The 19,635-nt window shown below is 46.9% G+C and overlaps 1 protein-coding gene across 3 annotated transcripts in view; it reads right to left on the bottom strand.

The window, feature by feature from the left end:
* Positions 1–19,635, bottom strand: part of LOC124622101 (zinc finger protein Xfin-like) — a 76,780-nt gene that overhangs the window by 41,431 nt on the left and 15,714 nt on the right. The gene's annotated exons all lie outside the window — the stretch shown is intronic.

A 19,635-nucleotide genomic window follows, 5' to 3' on the forward strand; every position in this document is an offset into this window, starting at 1 on the left:
ATGTGTATTCAAACTATGGATAGAGTGTGACAGAATGATCTGTACCATAGTCTGAGGTCTATATTAGGTTGGTTCGTGATAATGTGGTTGACAGTTGGGAAGCCAAAAACTGTGAGTGCCAAATAAAGTTTGTGGTAAGAGACTTATCTACACCGTAGTCTCACATTTATGTTCGGGACATATTTAATGCACTGTGTCACTTTTTACAATCTTTTGTCATAAGAAGTAAAACTAACTTAAATTACAAAAATCTATATTAGATAACAGACAAATTTCCTAAAAGTATATTGATGAAAATCAAAGTAAAGCTATCACTAACCCCTAAATTGTTTTGAACATCACACTGCTTTACTGGGTATGATCCTGTAGGAGGTGGCTGTTGTTGTTGTTGTTGTTGTTGTTGTTGCTACTGTTGGTGTCTTCAGTCCAAATACTAGTTTGAAGCTGTTCTCCATGCTACTCTATCCTGTTGTTGTTGTTGCTACTGTTGCTGTCTTCAGTCCAAATACTAGTTTGAAGCAGTTCTCCATGCTACTCTATCCTTCGCAAGCCTCTTCATCTCCGAATAACTACAGCAACCTACATCCTTCTTATTGATTGATTGATTGAGGGGGGTTATAGGACTAAATGGCAAGGTCATTAGTCCTGCGATTCAAAAGTTACTTGTGTAAGATAGTCATTCAGCTAAAAGTGGGTGGAACCAGACAGAGGTGTCAAACCATAAAGTGAGGAAGTTAAAACACACACAGTAGAAGGCATAAAAGAGTAGGCCAAATCTAAAAACTGGAAAAGCAGAGAGATAAAAGAGCTGTCTTTGCACAGGGGAGTGGTCATTGGTTCCAGACCTAGAAAACATGAAGAGATGCCCGAACCACAATCACCCTGACCCTGCTCCAGGAGTAAAGGAAAAATAAAAATCACTTTCACATATGAAACTGAGGACCAGTTCAACCATCCATGGATTGTCTGGTAATATTAAAGACAAGGAATCTGGAAGGCTACACTTAGTAACAAGAGCCAAAAGAAGGGGACAATCCCACCAATGTATGGAATACCATCAGTCTGTCCCAAAGCCATATTGTGGAGGTGCCTCATTAACGCAAGAGAAAACAATGGGTGACCTAGTATAATGAAGGTGTAGTTAGCATAATACAGTGGACTCCTGAGAGGAGCGGAAGGATGAGGTCAAACTTGGATTGGGCAGAGTTTATTATTGATATCAGTAACCCACCAGATGTTATTTCACTTTTGGGCAGAGAGATTTGATATGTATCCAAATACCTGCACATGGGATCATGAAAGGGAATGGGGGCAAGTATCTGCCCCTCTAGCCATCAGTGTATAGCCTGCAAGCTGCAAACGGAGTTGGTAAGTATTAAAACACTGTGGCGGGAGGCCTCAGAACAAAATGGAGGGCACTATTAATGGCTAGCGGCTCCGCCATGAACTCACTATACGATCTTGGCAGTCAGTAGTGTTCCATGCCAGTAAAGACGTGAAATATATCCTGCCTAATCTATTATTTTAGAACCATCTGTGTGGAAGATGGAAGCACCCTGGAACTTTTCAAGGATAGAACTACAAGATGCTGGAATATCTGAGGGGCAACAGAGACCTTAGGATCCTGGAATAGGTCAGTCCCAATCCACAGTCGAGGCAGCGTCCAAGAGGGGTGTCAGAGGAAGTACATGAGTGGAGATGGAGATCCCAACAGATGGAAGTGAGACGTATCCCAACCACCAATCCCACCCAAGTGTGGGTATCAGCAGGGAGATATGCCTTATTTGAGAAGGGGTTTGGGATACACAGGATGGTCAGAAAAATCGTCAAATGGTGATTATATAAGAAACTACGAGTTGGCTCTGTCGTATTTGTAGATGAAGAATCCCCACTTCAGTGCGGAGACTGTCAACAGGACTAGTGTGAAAGGCGCCAATAGGCAGATGCAACTATAATGATGGACAGGGTCACTTAGTTTCAGTGTGGAATGAGCTGCGAAACCATAAACCTGACAACCATAATCTAATCTGAACAAAACCAGAGCACAGTAAAGATGGAGAAGAGTAGCACGGTCTGCACCCAAAGATGTGTGGGCCATGAGCAGGAGAGCATTAAGCTTCCACTTGCACTTAAGTCTTCAGTTATTGAATATGGGGCAGCCATGACACCTGGTTATGAAAACTAAGGCCAAGAAATGGGACTGTGCTACAACATCGAAGAGTTGGTCCTGTAAACAAAGTTCTGGATCAGGGTGTACTGTAGGTTGATGGCAAAAACGCAGAACCTGCATTTTGAAAGAAGAAACTGGAAGCCGTGGGAGAAGGCCCATGCAGAGCGCATCGAATGGTGCCTTTGGGCTGGCATTCAGCAGGTGCTATCGAGTGGGAACTGCACGAGACGCAAAAATCCACGTACAACGCTGGGGTAACCAGAGGCCCATCAGAGGTTACAAGCCCATTGATGGCTATGAGGAAGAGTGTGACACTTAAAACAGAACCTCGTGGGATACTGTTCTCCTGCATGCGAGGGGTGTTGAGTGAAGTGCCAACTTGAACCTGGAAAAGCGAGTTAGATAAAAAATAGCAGATAAAAATCTGAAGGGGGCCACAAAAGCCCCAGTCATGGAGAGTAACTAAAATGCAACAGTGCCAAGCTGTGTTGTTTGCCTTATGTCGGTCAAAGAAGACTGCGACAAGGTGCCGGTAGTTAATAAAAGCCTCTCAGGTTGATGTTTCCAATATGAGTAAATGGTCAGTTGCAGATCATCCTTCCCGGAAGCCACATTAATATGGGGGCAAAAGGCTCAGAGATTTGAGTATCCAACAAAGTCAGAAGTAAACAATTCTCCCGAGCAGTTTTCAAAGTATGTTGGTCAGGCTAATCGGGCGGTAGCAGAAATGTTGGATTCTTCCAAGGCATAAGGACAGGAATAACTATGCTCTCTTGCCATTGCAAGGGGAAGGCACCAATGAGCCAAATGCAGTTGAACACCCAGAGGTGATGTTGCCTCTGGGTACTGTTCAAGTGTTGGATCATCTGGTTATAGCTGGAATCCAGACCTGAGGCAGTGTCATGAGGATAGGAAGAGAATGCCAATGTGTTGCAAAGTGTGTCATAATGTGTTCCGCAAGAGAGCACCCGCAGGATAGGACCCTGATCATTATCACAAAGATCATCATGGGATGAACAATGTAGGGAAGCCACGAGAGCAGCAGAGGAGATCATGAGATCGATAGCAGAAAATGTGCTATGAGCAGTACTGAAGTGGGTAGGGGAACCGTCACTGACAAGAGACAAATCAAAGTCTGTTATACGTTGGTCAATTAGAAGACCCCTACTAATTGAAGTGGCTCTCCCTCGACATGGGGTGGTGCGCATTGAAGTCCCCGAGGAGGTGGTAGGGGGATGGGAGTTGCTGTATTAAAATAGGCAGATCAATGTAAGGAAGTGATCTAATTGGAGGGAGGTAGATAATGCAAATGGTTATTGCTGGGGTCATTTGCACTCATACCGCTATTGCTTGTAGGTTGGTATAAGGGGGGGGATCCATTCACTGATGACATTGGTCCGAACCAAAGTACTGATTCCTCCAGGTGCTATGACGAGACACACACAATACTGACAGAATGCCCAATAACCCTGAAATGTTGGAGAGTGGTCATCATGGAAGTGCATTTCTTGAAGACAGACAGAACACAGGATAAAAGGAAACAAGTTTTCGTATTTCCAGTAGGTGACGATAATATCTGTCACAGTTCTACCGGATTACTGTGTGGCAAGAGTCCAGATGATGATGATGATGATGATGATGATGATGATGATGATGATTGGTTTGTGGGGCGCTCAACTGTGTGGTTATCAGCACCCATATAAATTCCAAACCTTTGCTCAGCCCAATCTCGCCACTTTCATGAATGATAATGAAATAATGAGGACAACACAAACACCCAGTCATCTTGGGGCAGGTGAAAATCCCTGACCCTGCCGGGAATCGAACCCGGGACCCTGTGCTCACACCCAGTCATCTTGAGGCAGGTGAAAATCCCTGACCCCGCCGGGAATCAAACCCGGGACCTGTTCTCGGGAAGTGAGAACGCGACCACGAGATCACGAGCTGCAGACGCGACAGTCCAGGTTATATGTAAAGAACCTGAGGAGATGTCATGTAACTAGGTGAGTGGTTGTCACCAACGAGAATAGTGTGACAGCCACAAATAACATGTCAGACTCAAATTGCGAGGGGGAGACGGCACCTCCAGAGACCCTGGGAGAAGGCTTGTCCTGGGACTTATCCTGCCTGAGAGATGCCGAGGAGAGGAGGTCCAGGGGGCTAGCCCCACCACCAGCACACACTGAAGAAGGAGGGCACTTCTTTGGCCAGGGAGGGGGAGCAGCACACAGATGCGAGAGCGAGAGGACTGCAGAGGAGGGGGAGATGAGAGGGGACAGGGCTGAGGTAGGAGGGGGAAAGGATTTAACAGGGGCAAAAGTGGAAGAAACCAATATTGGGTGGAGGCAGTCATATTTTTGGAGAGATCAGCATAAGATAGACGATCCTGGGACTTGTACTCTTGGATCTTCTTTTCTTTCTTGTAAACTGGGCAATCTCGCAAGCATGGAGAATGGCAGTCACGACAGTTGACATGCGGGTGGCAGAATGCAAAGGCATCCCTTATGGAATGGGTGGCCACAGTCCCCAGACAGAGGGTCCAGCATACAGCAGGAAGACATATGCCCAATAGCACCGAAAGCACCTCATGGATGGTGGGACGTGCAGCTTCACATCACATCTGCAGCACAAAACCTTGACCTCCTCTTGAAGGGTACGTCCTCAAAAGCCAGAACGAATGTTATGGTTGGTTGGTTTGGGGGATCAAAGGGACCAGACTGCGACGGTCATCGGTCCCTTTTTCCAAAAATAACTAAAATCACCCAAAGAGGTGAAAAAAAAAAAAAAACGGACAACAGGAAAGACGGCAGACGACACAGGACGAGAAATACTCCGACAAAGAACAGGCAAAACAAATTAAAATCAAACCGAGTGTGACAGTGGTTGGCCAACCATAGAGAAAAAAGGGAAAAGCCAACCACCGAGAAACGCATTAAAAAAGCAGACTAAAATCGTAGGCCATAGGCCAGAATCAACACAAAAAACACACACATTTACATTAAGCGATAAAATCCCCCTGCCCGAATAAAACGCAAAACTAAGTCCGCTATGGCAGAGTCGTCAGTTAAAAGCGCAGGGAGCGTATCAGGCAGCGCAAAAGTCTGCCTGAGCACAGTTAAAAGGGCGCACTCCAACAGAATATGGACCACTGTCAAGGACGCCCCACAACGACAAAGAGGTGGATCCTCACGACACAGTAAATAACTGTGCGTCAGTCGGGTGTGGCCAATGCGGAGCCGACAAAGGATGACTGAGTCCCTGCGGGTGGCTCACATGGATGACCGCCAAACAGTCGTCGTCTCCTTGATACGACGGAGTTTGTTTGGCACGGGCAGGATGCGCCATTCAGTGTCCCAGAAATCGAAAACTTTGCGCGTAATAGTGCCCGCAAATCAGTCGCCGGGAGGCCAATCTCCAGGGGTGGTTTACTGGTGGCCTCTTTCGCCAGGCAGTCAACATTCTCATTGCCGGGGATCCCAACATGGCCTGGGGTCCACACAAAGACCACAGAGCGGCCGCTACATGCAAGAGTATACAGGGACTCATGGATAGCCATCACCAGACGAGAACGAGGGAAACACTGGTCGAGAGCTCGTAAACTGCTCAGGGAATCGCTACAGATAACGAAGGACTCACCTGAGCAGGAGCGGATATACTCTAGGGCACAAAAGATGGCGACCAGCTCAGCAGTGTAAACGCTGCAGCCAGCCGGCAATGAACATTGTTCGGAATGGTCCCCTAGAGTAAGCGCATAACTGACACGAGCAGCAACCATCGGGCCATCAGTGTACGCAATGCCAGAGCCCTGATACACTGCAAGGAGGGAAAGAAAGCGGCGGCGGAACGCCTCCGGAGGGACTGAGTCCTTCGGGCCCTGTGCCACATCGAGCCGAAGGCAAGGGCGAGGAACACACCATGGGGGTGTCCACAAAGTGGCCCGGAAAGGAGGTGGAATTGTGAAAACCCTAAGCCCGGAGAGAAGCTCTTTGACGCGGAACGCGATCGTACAACCTGACCGGGGCCGACGTTCTGGCAGATGGACGACCGATTGCGGGAACAGGAGACGATAGTTTGGATACCCGGGCAAGCTAAAAACATGGGCAGCATAAGCCGCCAGTAAATGTTGGCGCCTCAATCGCAGTGGAGGGACACCTGCCTCCACAAGTATGCTGCCCACGGGGCTGGTGCGGAAGGCACCAGTGGCAAGTCGGATCCCACTGTGTAGTATTGGGTCCAGCACCCGCAACGCAGATGGGGATGCTGAGCCATAAGGCAAGCTCCCATAATCCAGACGAGACTGGATTAATGCCTGGTAGAGCCGTAGGAGAGTACATCGGTCGGCTCCCCACCTGGTGTGGCTCAGGCATCGCAGAGCATTCAAATGCCGGCAACACATCTGTTTAAGCTGCCGAATATGAGGCAGCCAAGTCAGCCGGGCATCAAAAACTACACCCAAAAACCTGTGGGTCTCCACCACAGCAAGGAGTTCGTCGGCAAGATAAAGCCGCGGCTCAGGATGGACTGTTCGGCGCCGGCAGAAATGCATAACACGGGTCTTGGCAGCCGAAAACTGAAAACCGTGCGCTACAGCCCAAGACTGTGCCTTGCGGATAGTGCCCTGGAGCTGACGTTCAACAGCTGCAATGCCAGTAGAGCTGTAGTAAAGGCAGAAGTCGTCAGCATACAGGGAAGTGGAGACAGAATTTGCCACAGCCGCATCGAGCCCGTTAACGGCTATTAAAAACAGGCAGACACTTAAAACAGAACCCTGTGGCACACCGTTCTCCTGGACGTGGGAGGAACTATATGAGGCTGCGACTTGCACGCGGAAGGTACGATACGACAGAAAATTGCGGATAAAGATCAGCAGAGGGCCGCGAAGACCCCATCCATGAAGCGTAGAAAGGATGTGATGACGCCATGTCGTATCGTACGCCTTCCGCATGTCGAAAAAGACAGCGACCAGGTGCCGACGGCGGGCAAAGGCAGTACGGACGGCCGACTCCAGGCTCACCAGATTGTCGGTGGCAGAGTGGCCTTTACGGAACCCACCCTGAGATGGAGCCAGAAGGCCCCATGACTCCAGTACCCAATTCAAGCGTTGGCTCACGGAAACTCACCCTCGACCCAAATACGGTTGTAAAGGTCGAGGAGCCGTCGCTGGCAGTCCACTGAAAGGTGTTTCAGCATCTGACAGTGGATGCCATCTGGCCCACGAGCGGTATCAGGGCAAGCAGCTACGGCACTGTGAAATTCCCACTCACTGAATGGAACATTGTAAGATTCTGGATGGTGGGTGCGAAATGAAAGGCTCCGATGCTCCATCCGCTCTTTAACGGAGCGGAAGGCCTGGGGGTAATTCGCAGAAGCGGAAGTCATAGCAAAATGTTCTGCCAAGCAGTTTGCAATGACGCCAGAGTCAGTACAAACTGCTCCATTCAGTGAGAGCGCAGGGATGCTGACAGGGGTCCAATAGCCGTAGACGCGTCGAATCTTGGCCCAGACCTGCGATGGAGTGACATGGAGGCCAATGGTGGACACATACCGCTCCCAGCACTCCTGCTTGCCTTGGCGGATAAGGAGGCGGGCTCGCGCACGCAGCCGTTTGACGGCGATAAGGTGGTCTATGGATGGATGACGCTTGTGACGCTGTAGCGCCCGCCGGTGATCTTTAATCGCTTCAGCGATCTCAGGCGACCACCAAGGCACAGTCCGCCGCCTAGGGGACCCAGAAGAACGGGGAATGGCAGATTCGGCGGCAGTAATGATGCCGGTGGTGACCGATTGAACCACCGCATCAATGTCATCATTAGAGAGAGGTCCAATAGCGGCAATGGAGGAGAACAAGTCCCAGTCAGCCTTATTCATTGCCCACCTGCAAGGGCACCCAGAAGACTGACGCTGTGGCAGTGACAGAAAGATCGGAAAGTGGTCACTACCACACAGGTCGTCATGCACTCTCCACTGGACAGACGGTAAGAGGCTAGGGCTGCAGATCGAAAGGTCAATGGCAGAGTACGTGCCATGCGCCACACTGAAGTGTGTGAAGGAACCATCATTTAACAGTGAAAGATCGAGCTGTGCCAATAAATGCTCAATGGTGGCACCTCGACCTGTCGCCACTGACCCACCCCACAGAGGGTTTGGGCGTTGAAGTCGCCCAGTAATAAGAAAGGTGGCGGCAATTGGGCGGTCAGCGCAGCCAGGACATGCTGCGCGACATCACCATCCAGTGGAAGGTAAAGACTGCAGACGGTAACAGCCTGTGGCGCCCACACCCGAACAGCGACAGCCTCTAAAGCTGTTTGTAGAGGGATAGACTCGCTGTGAAGAGAGTTAAGGACATATATGCAGACGCCACCAGACACCCTTTCATAAGCTGCCCGGTTCTTATAATAACCCCGAAAGCCACGGAGGGCGGGGGTGCGCTTTGCTGGAAACCAAGTTTCCTGAAGTGCAATGCAGAAGAAAGGGTGAAGGCTGATAAGTTGTCGGAGCTCGGCTAGATTGTGGAAAAAACTGCTGCAGTTCCACTGGAGTATGAAATTGTCCATGGCTGAGAAGGCGTGAAGGGACTAGGAAGACAATTTACGCCGCTTGTTCACTCGCTGCCTCCGATTCAGAACCCGCACGAGTGACATCCATGGCGTCTGAGGGACCGGTGAGATCCAGGTCTTCAGCAGACGCCAGAATCTCGACCTCGTCCTCAGACGCTGAGCTTGTTGGTAGTGGTGGGACAGGTGCCACCGCAATGTCAGGATTCTTGGGAACCTTTTTCTTTTTCAGCTTACTTCGCTCTGCCTTCGGTCGTTCAGGCTGGGAGAGCTTCACTGGGTCAGTCTCAGGGACGGACGACGACCATGAGGCCCTACGACCAGGGACCGGTTGTTGTTTGAGCCACTTGCGGCTGTCTGCTTTCGTACCGGTCGGAACTTGTGAAGGTAGGTCCCCAAGGGACTCCTTCCTGGCAACAGGAGCCGAAGAAGTCTTACGCTTCTCCGGCTGGGAAGGGCGAACTGGTGTCCCCGATGGTTGGGTGGGCGTTGCTCCTGAAGTAGATGGAGCAGGAGCAACAGGGAGTGCAGTGGCCCCCCACCATCAAGGGGGCAGGTGTGGTTCTCTGGCTCTGAGAGCTAACGTTGTGTGGTGCAGCTAGAGGAACTGTAACAGGAGCGACAGTGGCAGCATAAGTGGACATCATACATACTGGATGCAGTCGTTCAAACTTACGCTTAGCCTCAGTGTAGGTCAGCCTATCCAGGGTCTTGTATTCCATTATTTTCCACTCCTTCTGGAGAATCTTACAGTCCGGCGAGCAAGGGGGATGGTGCTCCCCGCAGTTGACACAGATGGGAGGCGGGGCACACGGAGTATCAGGATGGGATGGTCGACCACAATCGCGACATATGAGGCTGGAAGCACAGCGAGAAGACATATGGCTGAACTTCCAACACTTGAAGCACAGCATCGGGGGAGGGATATAGGGCTTGACATCACAACGGTATACCATCACCTTGACCTTCTCAGGTAACGTGTCACCCTCGAAGGCCAAGATGAAGGCACCGGTGGCAACTTGGTGATCCCTCGGACCCCGGTGGACGCGGCGGACGAAATGGACCCCTCGTCGCTCTAAGTTGGCGCAGCTCGTCATCAGACTGTAAAAGGAGATCTCTGTGAAAAATAAGTCCCTGGACCATATTTAAGCTTTTATGTCGGGTGATAGTAACAGAAACATCCCCCAGCTTCGTACAAGCGAGCAAGGCTCGTGACTGGGCAGAGGATGCTGTTTTGATTAAGACTGACCCTGACCGCATTTTGGACAAGCTCTCCACCTCCCCGAACTTGTCCTCTAAATGTTCGACAAAGAACTGAGGCTTCACAGACACAAACGATTCCCCATCAGCTCTGGTACATACGAGATACCGGGGCGAATATCTTTCGCTCTCATTCATAGCCTTTCGTTCCTCCCATGGTGTGGCCAGGGAGGGGAACGATTTGGAGTCATACACATTAGCCTTAAAGTGAGCTTTGAAACGCTTAGAGACTGCTGATGGCTGGCCGCCAGCGAGAGATGATGTACCACGCTTCATTGCGGGTCACCCGCCCTGATGCCACCTACTCCGACCAAGGGCTCTCCCCATGGGCGCCACCCAGCCACAGCAAAGGCCACCTGGCAGGATGGCCATTGCCGGGAGTCCCGATGCCCCAGGGAGATGGGCATCTACTCCTTGGCATACATGGGGAGTTAACGGCGCAGGCATCAGTAGAGCGATTCCTGTGTTGTCAGGGGGCTACAACCAAGAGGGTACATGGCAGCCCCACCACAACGGCCTGGCTACCGTGCTGGATTTTAGGTGAGACGTCGTCCATGGTTTTCATCTGTGCAGAAACTGGCATTGCTCATCGCATGGCGGAAAGTGCACGCAGGAACGGATCCATGCCCAAGAGATGGAGAGCGGGCAGGACTGCAATGCAACGACGAATAAGCTGGCGAAAGTTCTCAACGCAAGATGGACACAATGCACCAAGTAAGGCGCCCTTCCCCAATTGGCTCGCTCTTCGGAACAGTTTAGAAAGATGGAGGTCAAACACGAGAGGGGACCATCACATATGGCCGAAACATTTGAGACTCCTTTTAGTCGCCTCTTACGGCAGGCAGGAATACCGCGGGCCTATCCTTACCCCCGAACCCGCAGGGGGGAACGAAGGTTATGGTATTGGTACAGTTGTCTTTGCAACCCCTCTACATCGAACAAAATGAATGCCACATCACTCCAGATTAGTCTGGGGTTCCTCATCAGTTTGGAGGATGAGATCCCTATGAAAAATCACTCCCTGGACCATATTCAGAGACTGGTGAGGTGTAGCAGACGCAGGGGCATCGTCAAGGGGAACACAGCAATAAAGGCTGCAGACTGGGTGGCAGATGATGCTGTGTCTTCCGAACAAGGCACAGCCAGGGCAAAAGCATCACAGGCGCAAAGATGCGAGTTGGTGCCAGTGCCATAGAGACTTGCCACTTGCACAAGTTCCACCACCGCTGAGAATAAAGATATCGACTTCATCTTGGCCAATTGTAGACTGAGAACAATGCGCCAATGACTGGACAACGGACAGAAGCCTACTCGGAAGACAGAAGAGCAGCTCTTGCCTACTTGCTTATTCATCATCATCATCATCCAGGGCTGCCTTAGACAGCGGACATCATTTAGTGGACACTTTAGAAGTGAACACACAGTTGTAAATTGCATTTGCTATGTACTGTGAAAGTTACCTATGATTATTTGCACTTAGCTATTGAGGGCCTTTTTTTGTGTTCTATTCCAAGCAGTGTTGCAGACTCAATATTTAAACTAATCTCAAAGATAAGTAAACCTTTGTAACTCATTTGTGTGTCTCTGTAACTAACTTGTTGGAGTGTTGTAGAACCTTTGTCCTCCTATCCTGTTACTTGACCCTGGGGCATAGCTGTGCAATAGTGGGAAGGAGAAATTGTCTTAGCGGTGTACTGCACAAGAAGCCATTTCACAAACTCAAACTCTATCTACCGCAACTACAGTGGCAACTCAGCCTCCACAGCAGTAGCGAAAAGGCCTTTACAAAACTGGCGACGGGGGTTCACAAAAGAAGCAGCTTTCATTAACAGGGAACCCGACTGCATCTACCTGAGAAACTACACTTTACCAAACTTGCACTTGATATTCAACACAGAAAACAATGGCCTCGTGACAGTGAATGTCTCCCCATCCATCCTAGTACAGACCAGGTAGTGGACAAAGTTTTTCTTCCATGAGGCGAGCCTGGCCTAGTCCCATGATGTAGTCCAGGAAGAGAAAGCTGCCGGGTCATACGAAGCAGCATTCGCAGATCCTTAATCATTCGAAGAGACAGCCATTTGAGACTGGCCAGATTTTTGCAGCTTGGTATGCTTCATGTGTCAAGCTTCTGCCCTGATACCACCCATTCTGATTGGGGGCTCTCCCCATGGGCGTCACCCAGCCACAGCAAGGGCCACCTGGCATGACGGCTGTTGCTAGGATTTCCAATGCTCCAGGAAGACAAGCAACCACTCCTTTGCATACATAGGGAGGGGACAGCTCAGGTATCAGTAGTGTGATCCCTGTGTTGTCAGTGGGCTTAGCCAGATGGGTACACTACAGACCTATCACACGGACTGGCTACACTTGTTGGTTACCTAGCCATACACGCTACGGAGGGAGTTGTTCCCAGATGGCTCACACTAAGAACAGAAAATTTAGAAGTGGAGGTCAAACCTCAAGTGGGGACCTAAATGCCAAAAAGGATGAAAAAAAACTGGCAGGATGAACAAAACTGCAAGCAATACAGGGAACCAGGTGGATAGTCAGGTCAACATAAATCAGAACACCGAAAAGAGAGAAGGAGGGGATAGTGTGGAAGGAATGAGGATAGGGAGGGAGGGGCAGGGTGGAGGAAATGCAGCCAGGGCAGGAAGAATGGGCTGAAATAGCTTGGGGCACCATGTGCGCCATGCACGAACTCATGAAAGAATCACAAGCCCCCTGGGGGGTACTACCTTCTAAATGCACTTACTGTATTCATCTCTTGATCTCCTTCTATGATTTTTACCCCAACACTTCCCTCCAGCACTAAATTGGTGATCGCTTGATGTCTCAGAATGTGTCTTACTGACTCCTCCTCCTAAGCAGGTTGTGGCACTAATTTCTTTTATCCTTAATTCTGTTCAGTACCTCCTCATTAGTTATGTGATCTACCTATCTAATTTTCAGCATTCTTCTGTAACACCACATTTCAAAAGCCTCTATTCTCTTCTTGTCTAAACTGTTCATTGTCGATGTTTTACTACCATACACTGTTAAACTTCATACAAATATTTTCAGAAAAGACTTCCAAACACTTAAATCGGTATTCGACATTAAATTTCTCTTATTCAGAAATATTTTCTTGCCATTGCCAGTCTATATTTTACATCCTCTCTACTTCAGGCATAATTAGGTATTTTGCTGCCCAAATAGCAAAACTCATCTACTACTTTAAGTGCGCCTCGTTTCCTAATCTAATTCCTTTAGCATCATCTGATTTAATTCAACTACATTCTATCATCCTTGTTTTGCTTTTGTTGATGTTCATTTTATATCCATCTTTCAAGACACTGTCCAGTCCATTCAATTGTTCTTCCAAGTTGTTTGCTGCCTGACAGAATTGCAGTGGCATTGACAAACCTCGCAGTGTTTATTTCTTTTTCCTGAACTGTAATTCCTCCAAATTTTTCTTTGGTTTCCTTTACTGCTTGCTCAACATACAGTTTAATAACGTTGGGGATAGGCTACCCCCCTGTCCCACTCCCTTCTCAACCACTGCTGCCCCTTGGCAATTACATCTACCATCTGGTTTCTGTACAAGTTATAAATAGTTTGTTGCTCCCTGTATTTAACTCCTGCTACCTTCCGAGTTTCAAAGAGAGTATTCCAGTATACTAGTTCATACACTTTTTCTAAGTCTACAAATGCTATAAATGTAAGCTTGCCTTTCCTTAACACCAGCTTAGAAGATAAGTTGGATGTGACCACATTTCTCTGGAATCCAAACTGATATTCCCTGAAGTCGGCTTCTACCAGTTTCTCCATTCTTCTGTAAAAAGTTCATGTATTATGCAACCATGATTTATTACACTGATAGTTCAATAATATTCAGCCTGTCAGCAAATGCTTTCTATGGAATTGAAATTACTACATTTTTCTTTCAGTCTGATGGTATTTTGCCTGTCTCATACACCTTGCACACCAGACAGAAGAGTTTTGTCATGGCTGGCTCTCCCAAGGCTATCAATAGTTCTGACTACTCCTGGGTCCTTTTTTTGACTTAGGTCTTACAGTGCTCTGTCAAATTCTTCTCACAGTATCATATCTCCCATCTCCTCTTCATTTATGTCCTCTTCCATTCCTAAAATATTGCCTGCAAGTTCATCTTCCTTGTTCACATCCTCCATATACTCCTTCACCTTTCAGTTTTCCCTTCTTTATTTAGGACTGGTTTTACACCTGTGCTCTCTTTTTCCAAAGGCCTCTTTAATTTTCCTGTAGGCTGTATCTACCTTTTCCTGTCCTGATATATGCTTCTACATCCTTATATTTGTCCTCTAGCCATCACTGTCTAGCCATTTTGCACTTCCAGTCAATCTCATTTTCTAATGTTTGTTCTCTCTTTCATCTGCTTTACTTGGTACATTTTTATATTTTCTTCTTTCATCAGTTAAATTCAATATCTCCTGCTTTATCCAAGGATTTCTACTATGCCTTGTTTTTTTAACTACTTGATCTTCTGCTGCCTTCACTACTCCCTCTCTTAAAGCCACCCATTCATCATCTACCATACTCCTCTCCCCTGTTCTAATCAGTCATTGCCCCATGATACCTCTGGTCCTCTGAACAACCACTGGCTATTTCAACTTATCCAGGTCCCATCTCCCTAATTTCCTACCTTTTTGCAATTTCTTTAGATTTAATCTACAGTTCATAGCCAATAAACTGTGGCCAGAGTCCCCATCTGGTCCTGGAAATATCTTAAAATTTAAAATCTTGTTCTGGAATCTCTGTCTTACTGTTATAGAAGGTGTTAAAAAATGTCTATAATACTTTGAGAGGTGGAGGAGAAAAATAAGCCCAATGAAAACTGGTCGTGAAATGCATACTTTCTGCAATAAACACGTATTTACAGGAGGTGTACAATGTGACATCCATTCATGACAATGCACCCTTTTGCCATCCAGCATAAAAAATGACTTCTTTGTTGTACTTGCCGGCATGCATTGGAGACATGACCCTCTAGTGTCTGCAGATTGGTGATTGGTGTATCGCAGACCAATTCTGTCAAGTGTCCCCATAACCAAAAGTCTACCTGACTGAAGTCTGGAGAAGAGGCTGGCCAAGGTGTGGGGCCCTCTGTCTAATCCAGCAGACCTGAAATGTCTGCATCAGATGCTTGTGCACATTGTAATGTGTGCTAGTGTGCCATCACACATGAACCACATTTGTATTCGTTGCTGCAATGGCACAGCAATTCTCTCCTGTTAACCTTTGTGGTAGCACGTATGGCCCTATTAATCTATCGCCAAATATGTCTGCCCATATGTTAATTGAGAATTGGTGCTGATGCGGTCTTTTCTGAATTTCTTGCCCACTTACACCTGACCATATATGCTGGTTATGGAAATTCACAACATCTCTTGTGGACCCTGCCTCTTTGGTAAAAAAAAAAAATCTTGGATGTGAACAGTGGATCTGTGGCACACTCCTGCAACAGCCACTGACATAGCCGCCATCTGACACGATGATCCTGTGGCCTTAGAGTGTGAGCATGCTGTAAATGATAAGGGTGCAGCAATTGTTCATGAAGTACCCCATGTAAAAAAGTGAGAAAAGCCTTCTGTTGCTGCTAATCATCGCACACTGGTCCCAGGGGTTTCTTCCACCAAAGGTAGCACACGATTCTTCATGTCAGGCACACAGACTGTGTGAGGCCTTCCACTGTTGGTCTTCCGATGTGCAAGCGTACCTGTGTCCCGCAGATGCTGGAAAAGTCTGCTGAACAGCTTATCAGAGAGTACTCTACATGGTGGATATTTTTCAGGATAGAGGGCATGGGCTCAAAGACTACATCCATTTGATAAACCGTAGCAGAATATTGCTATCCAGCATTTCATTTGTTGACTAATAAGCTTCCATTGCTAACATGCTAACAAGAGGTAGAAGAGAAAAATGTAAATGCACTACACCATTTGTAAACACAAACACCACAATAACAGTAAACACAGAGATAAAACCATGTTTGGAATAAGGTAAAACACTATGACACATACCTAAGGTTGATAGTACTGTACAATAAGGCACCCAAATATGATGAAAACTAATGTAGCCAACAACACAACTCCAACCACACAGCTGACTGCAGGCCACCTATTAGTAGGTAGAGTACTGTGAGTAAGACGACATAATACCTCGTTGACACATTTGACAGAGTGCCAATGCAATGACTACGCTAATATCTACAACATGGCATTGTGCAACCCTTCCCATAAAACACGTTTGTCTCAGAAAGTATTCGTCTCCAGACCCTTTTTTTGTTGGACTTATTTTTCTTGTTCTGGTGACTAATATGACCTCTCAAAGAATTCAACACCTTTTTTGAACACCTTGTATAATCAATCTCAAACCTTCTAATGTCTTCATGTCTCTTCTATGCATACAACTTTCTTTCATGATTCTTAAACCACATGTTAGTGATGATCACAAAATATTGCTCCAGAAGTTGGACCATTATGGAATACAGGGAGCAGCTCAGAATTGGTTCACCTATTACTTTAAGGACAGCAAAAGGTCATTCTCCATAGTATTGAGAATGGCAATAATGTGGGGTCTGAGTGGGGCATGGTTAAAGGAGGGTGCCCCAGGGATAACTGCTAGGGCCACTCCCGTTCCTTATTTACATTAATTATAAGTGTTTTAGTATCACATGTTATTCTAAAATATTTCTGTTTGCTGATGAGACTAGCTTGGAAGTAAAGGACATTGTGTGTAATGTTCACACAGTTTCAAGTAGTTCAGTTCAAGATATAAGTTCATGGCTTGTAGTCATTAAACTGATGCTAAATCACAACAAGATTCAGTTTTTACAGTTTCCAACACACAATTCAACAAAACCTGACATTTTCATTAGACAGAATGGGAATATGATTAGTGAGATTGAACAGTTCAAATATGTAGGTGTTCAGATAGCAAACCATCATGGAAAAATCATGTTCAGGAACTAGTTCAAAGACTTAATGCTGCTGTTATTATCATTAGAACAGTATCTGAAGTAAATGATAGTCCACACAAAAACTAGTCTACTTTGCTGATTGACATTTGCTTGTGATGTATTGTAGTGCCTCGAGAATTTTGGTGTAAATTCTAGACACTCGGCCTTCCACCATCTCGAACACCCAACATTTTAAGTATGAGTGTGGACAAGGGTAAGCATATATACTGTGCCACCCGTTTCTGTGTGCAAGTTAGAAGTTTGTTATGAGAAGACTGTAAGCACAGTGGTTCAATGATGCCGAAAAATGTTTGCCGCCAGCACCACAGAAGCTGTGATGAAAAGTACAAGGAATAATTAAGTAGTATTTTTTAATGTGTTAGTGAAAGTGATTATTGTAGAAAAACAGAAGTGAGCAATTGACTATAGACTTCTAACCTACTTCATGTCTTAGCTCTGATCGAAGCAAGGCGCATGTGACATCTACAAATTATTTAGTTGTTACAACCATGCGATTGTGATTATATTTAATAGTATCTAATGGTTACAGACATAGTTGACTTGCTAGAGTTTGTATGCTTGTGTGAAACTTGTGGATACAAATATACACCTGAGCCTAACTGAAAGTATGAGGTACCGAATTATTTCTAGTGAGAGAGAGAGTATTTTTTTAGTTCCTCTAACAAGCATTATTTCTTCAGAGAAGAAGTTGTGGAGGTTGACACAACCACATATCCAGAGAAGAGGATCGGCTGAACGTTTCAAGTAAGTCAACTGAAGTGAGAGAGGTGCGAAGTTTGCAATCCAGTTTTGCACCGCTTCTCAAGTCACCGAAACTGTTAGAGTATGGTATTATTTACTGTGTTTTCTTATTAACAGTACCAGCTTATTCCCAAGAATTAGCTGCTATCACTCAGTTAATACTAGGCGAAAATCCAATCTGCATTTCTATCACACTTCTTCGAATCTTGTGCAGAAAAGCATGCAGTATTCTGCTGCATCCGTTTTCAATAAGCTACCAAAAGCATTCAAAAATCTTACCAGTAATCCATGCTCTTTCAAATCTACAGTGGAGAGTTTCCTAATAGGTCACTCCGATTCTGTCAAGGAGGTCCTTGAAAAATTAAGCTGATTTCTGTGCTGTAGTGGCCCCCTTTCGTCAAAACCATAGAACATGAAGACGAAGAGAGGAGTTAAAAATGACTAGACGTCAATCCCAACTGATGGAAGAGAAGGGGTGTGGAGGAAGGTTTATAAAATACGCCGTAGAGAAATGGAGGTCCATAACTAAAAATTAAATGGCCTTTGCCATATTGTTACGATGGATAAAAAGTAAAATGTGGCAGACAGCCTGCGTGTTGTTGGCTAAAATGGCTGATAACTCAGACAGGGAACATAAGCAGTTAAAAAAAGGGCATTCCATCAGGAAATGGTGGACAGTCGAAAGATGGGCGCAATGTGCGTGAAGTGATGGGAGAGCACCACTTAACAAATGGCAAAGGCTATAAAGGCAGTGCCCTATATGCAACCTAGTTAAAATAGTCTCATGGCGAGAGGGCCAAGCCATTGTGAGAGGCTTAATAACTTGGAGCTTGTTCCCATTAAGGGAGGACCGTGACGATGCCAAAATGACACCACCTGCTGACAGACGGCAACACAGGGATCATCAGAGGAATGTAAGTACTAGTGGGCTGAGGTTCAAGAACTGCAACCTTGGCAGCAGCATCGGCAGCCTCGTTTCCTGTCAGACTGGCATGACCAGGAACCCACAAAAACATTACAGTGACTCCATCAAGACTGAGCTAATGAAAGCTTTCCTGGACCCAATGCATTAAGAGATGGATGCTGTGCAGAACACAGAGTCTTTGAAGGGCACTGACAGAGTCTGGGCAGATGACACAACTGAAAAGCCTAAGTCACTCGATGTATTGTGTGGCCTGTTACAGGGTAAAGAGCTTTCCTATACTGAATAGTGTTCTGGAAGCTGATACTGAAAAATGTTGGTGCCAATGACGAAGGCACACCCGACATCACACTCAGTCCAAGAGTCATCAGTGTACACGAAGGTATTATCACGAAATTCCATGCGAAGGCCGTGAGACGGAAGGCGATAAAGCGAGGCAGTAGTAGTGCCCTTAGGAAGCGAATGGAGGCCAAGGCAAATATGGGTCACTGCACGAAGCCAACGTGGTAAAGGGATTACACGCACCGGGAAAGTTGCAGGTAGCATGAAGCTAAGCTGCCAGAGCAAGAGCCAAAAGCAAACTCTAGGAGGTAACAGAAGAGGGATGCAGCCCATACTGGTGATCAAAGGAGTCATCGAAGAAGAAGGCGTAGGATGGGTGGCCACGCATGGCAGACAAATGCCATGCATATCTGCTGGGTGAAAGTCACGGAGGTAGGATGGCAGTAGTTCGACAACTTCTGCATACCAACTCTCAACCGGGTTAGTGTAAAAGACACCAGTGGCCAAACAGATGACACGATGGTGCATAGTATTGAGACAGTGTAAGAGGAACAGACATGCATATGCACAAACAAAACACCCATAGTCTGGTTTCGAACAGACAAGGGACCAGTAGAAGAGGAAGACGGTGGTTCAATCTGCAACCCAGTAAGTACCATTGAGGACATGTACGACATTGTGAGACCACATACAGCGGGCTGCC

Source organism: Schistocerca americana, chromosome 7, assembly GCF_021461395.2.
Source record: "Schistocerca americana isolate TAMUIC-IGC-003095 chromosome 7, iqSchAmer2.1, whole genome shotgun sequence".
NCBI lineage: Eukaryota > Metazoa > Arthropoda > Insecta > Orthoptera > Acrididae > Schistocerca > Schistocerca americana.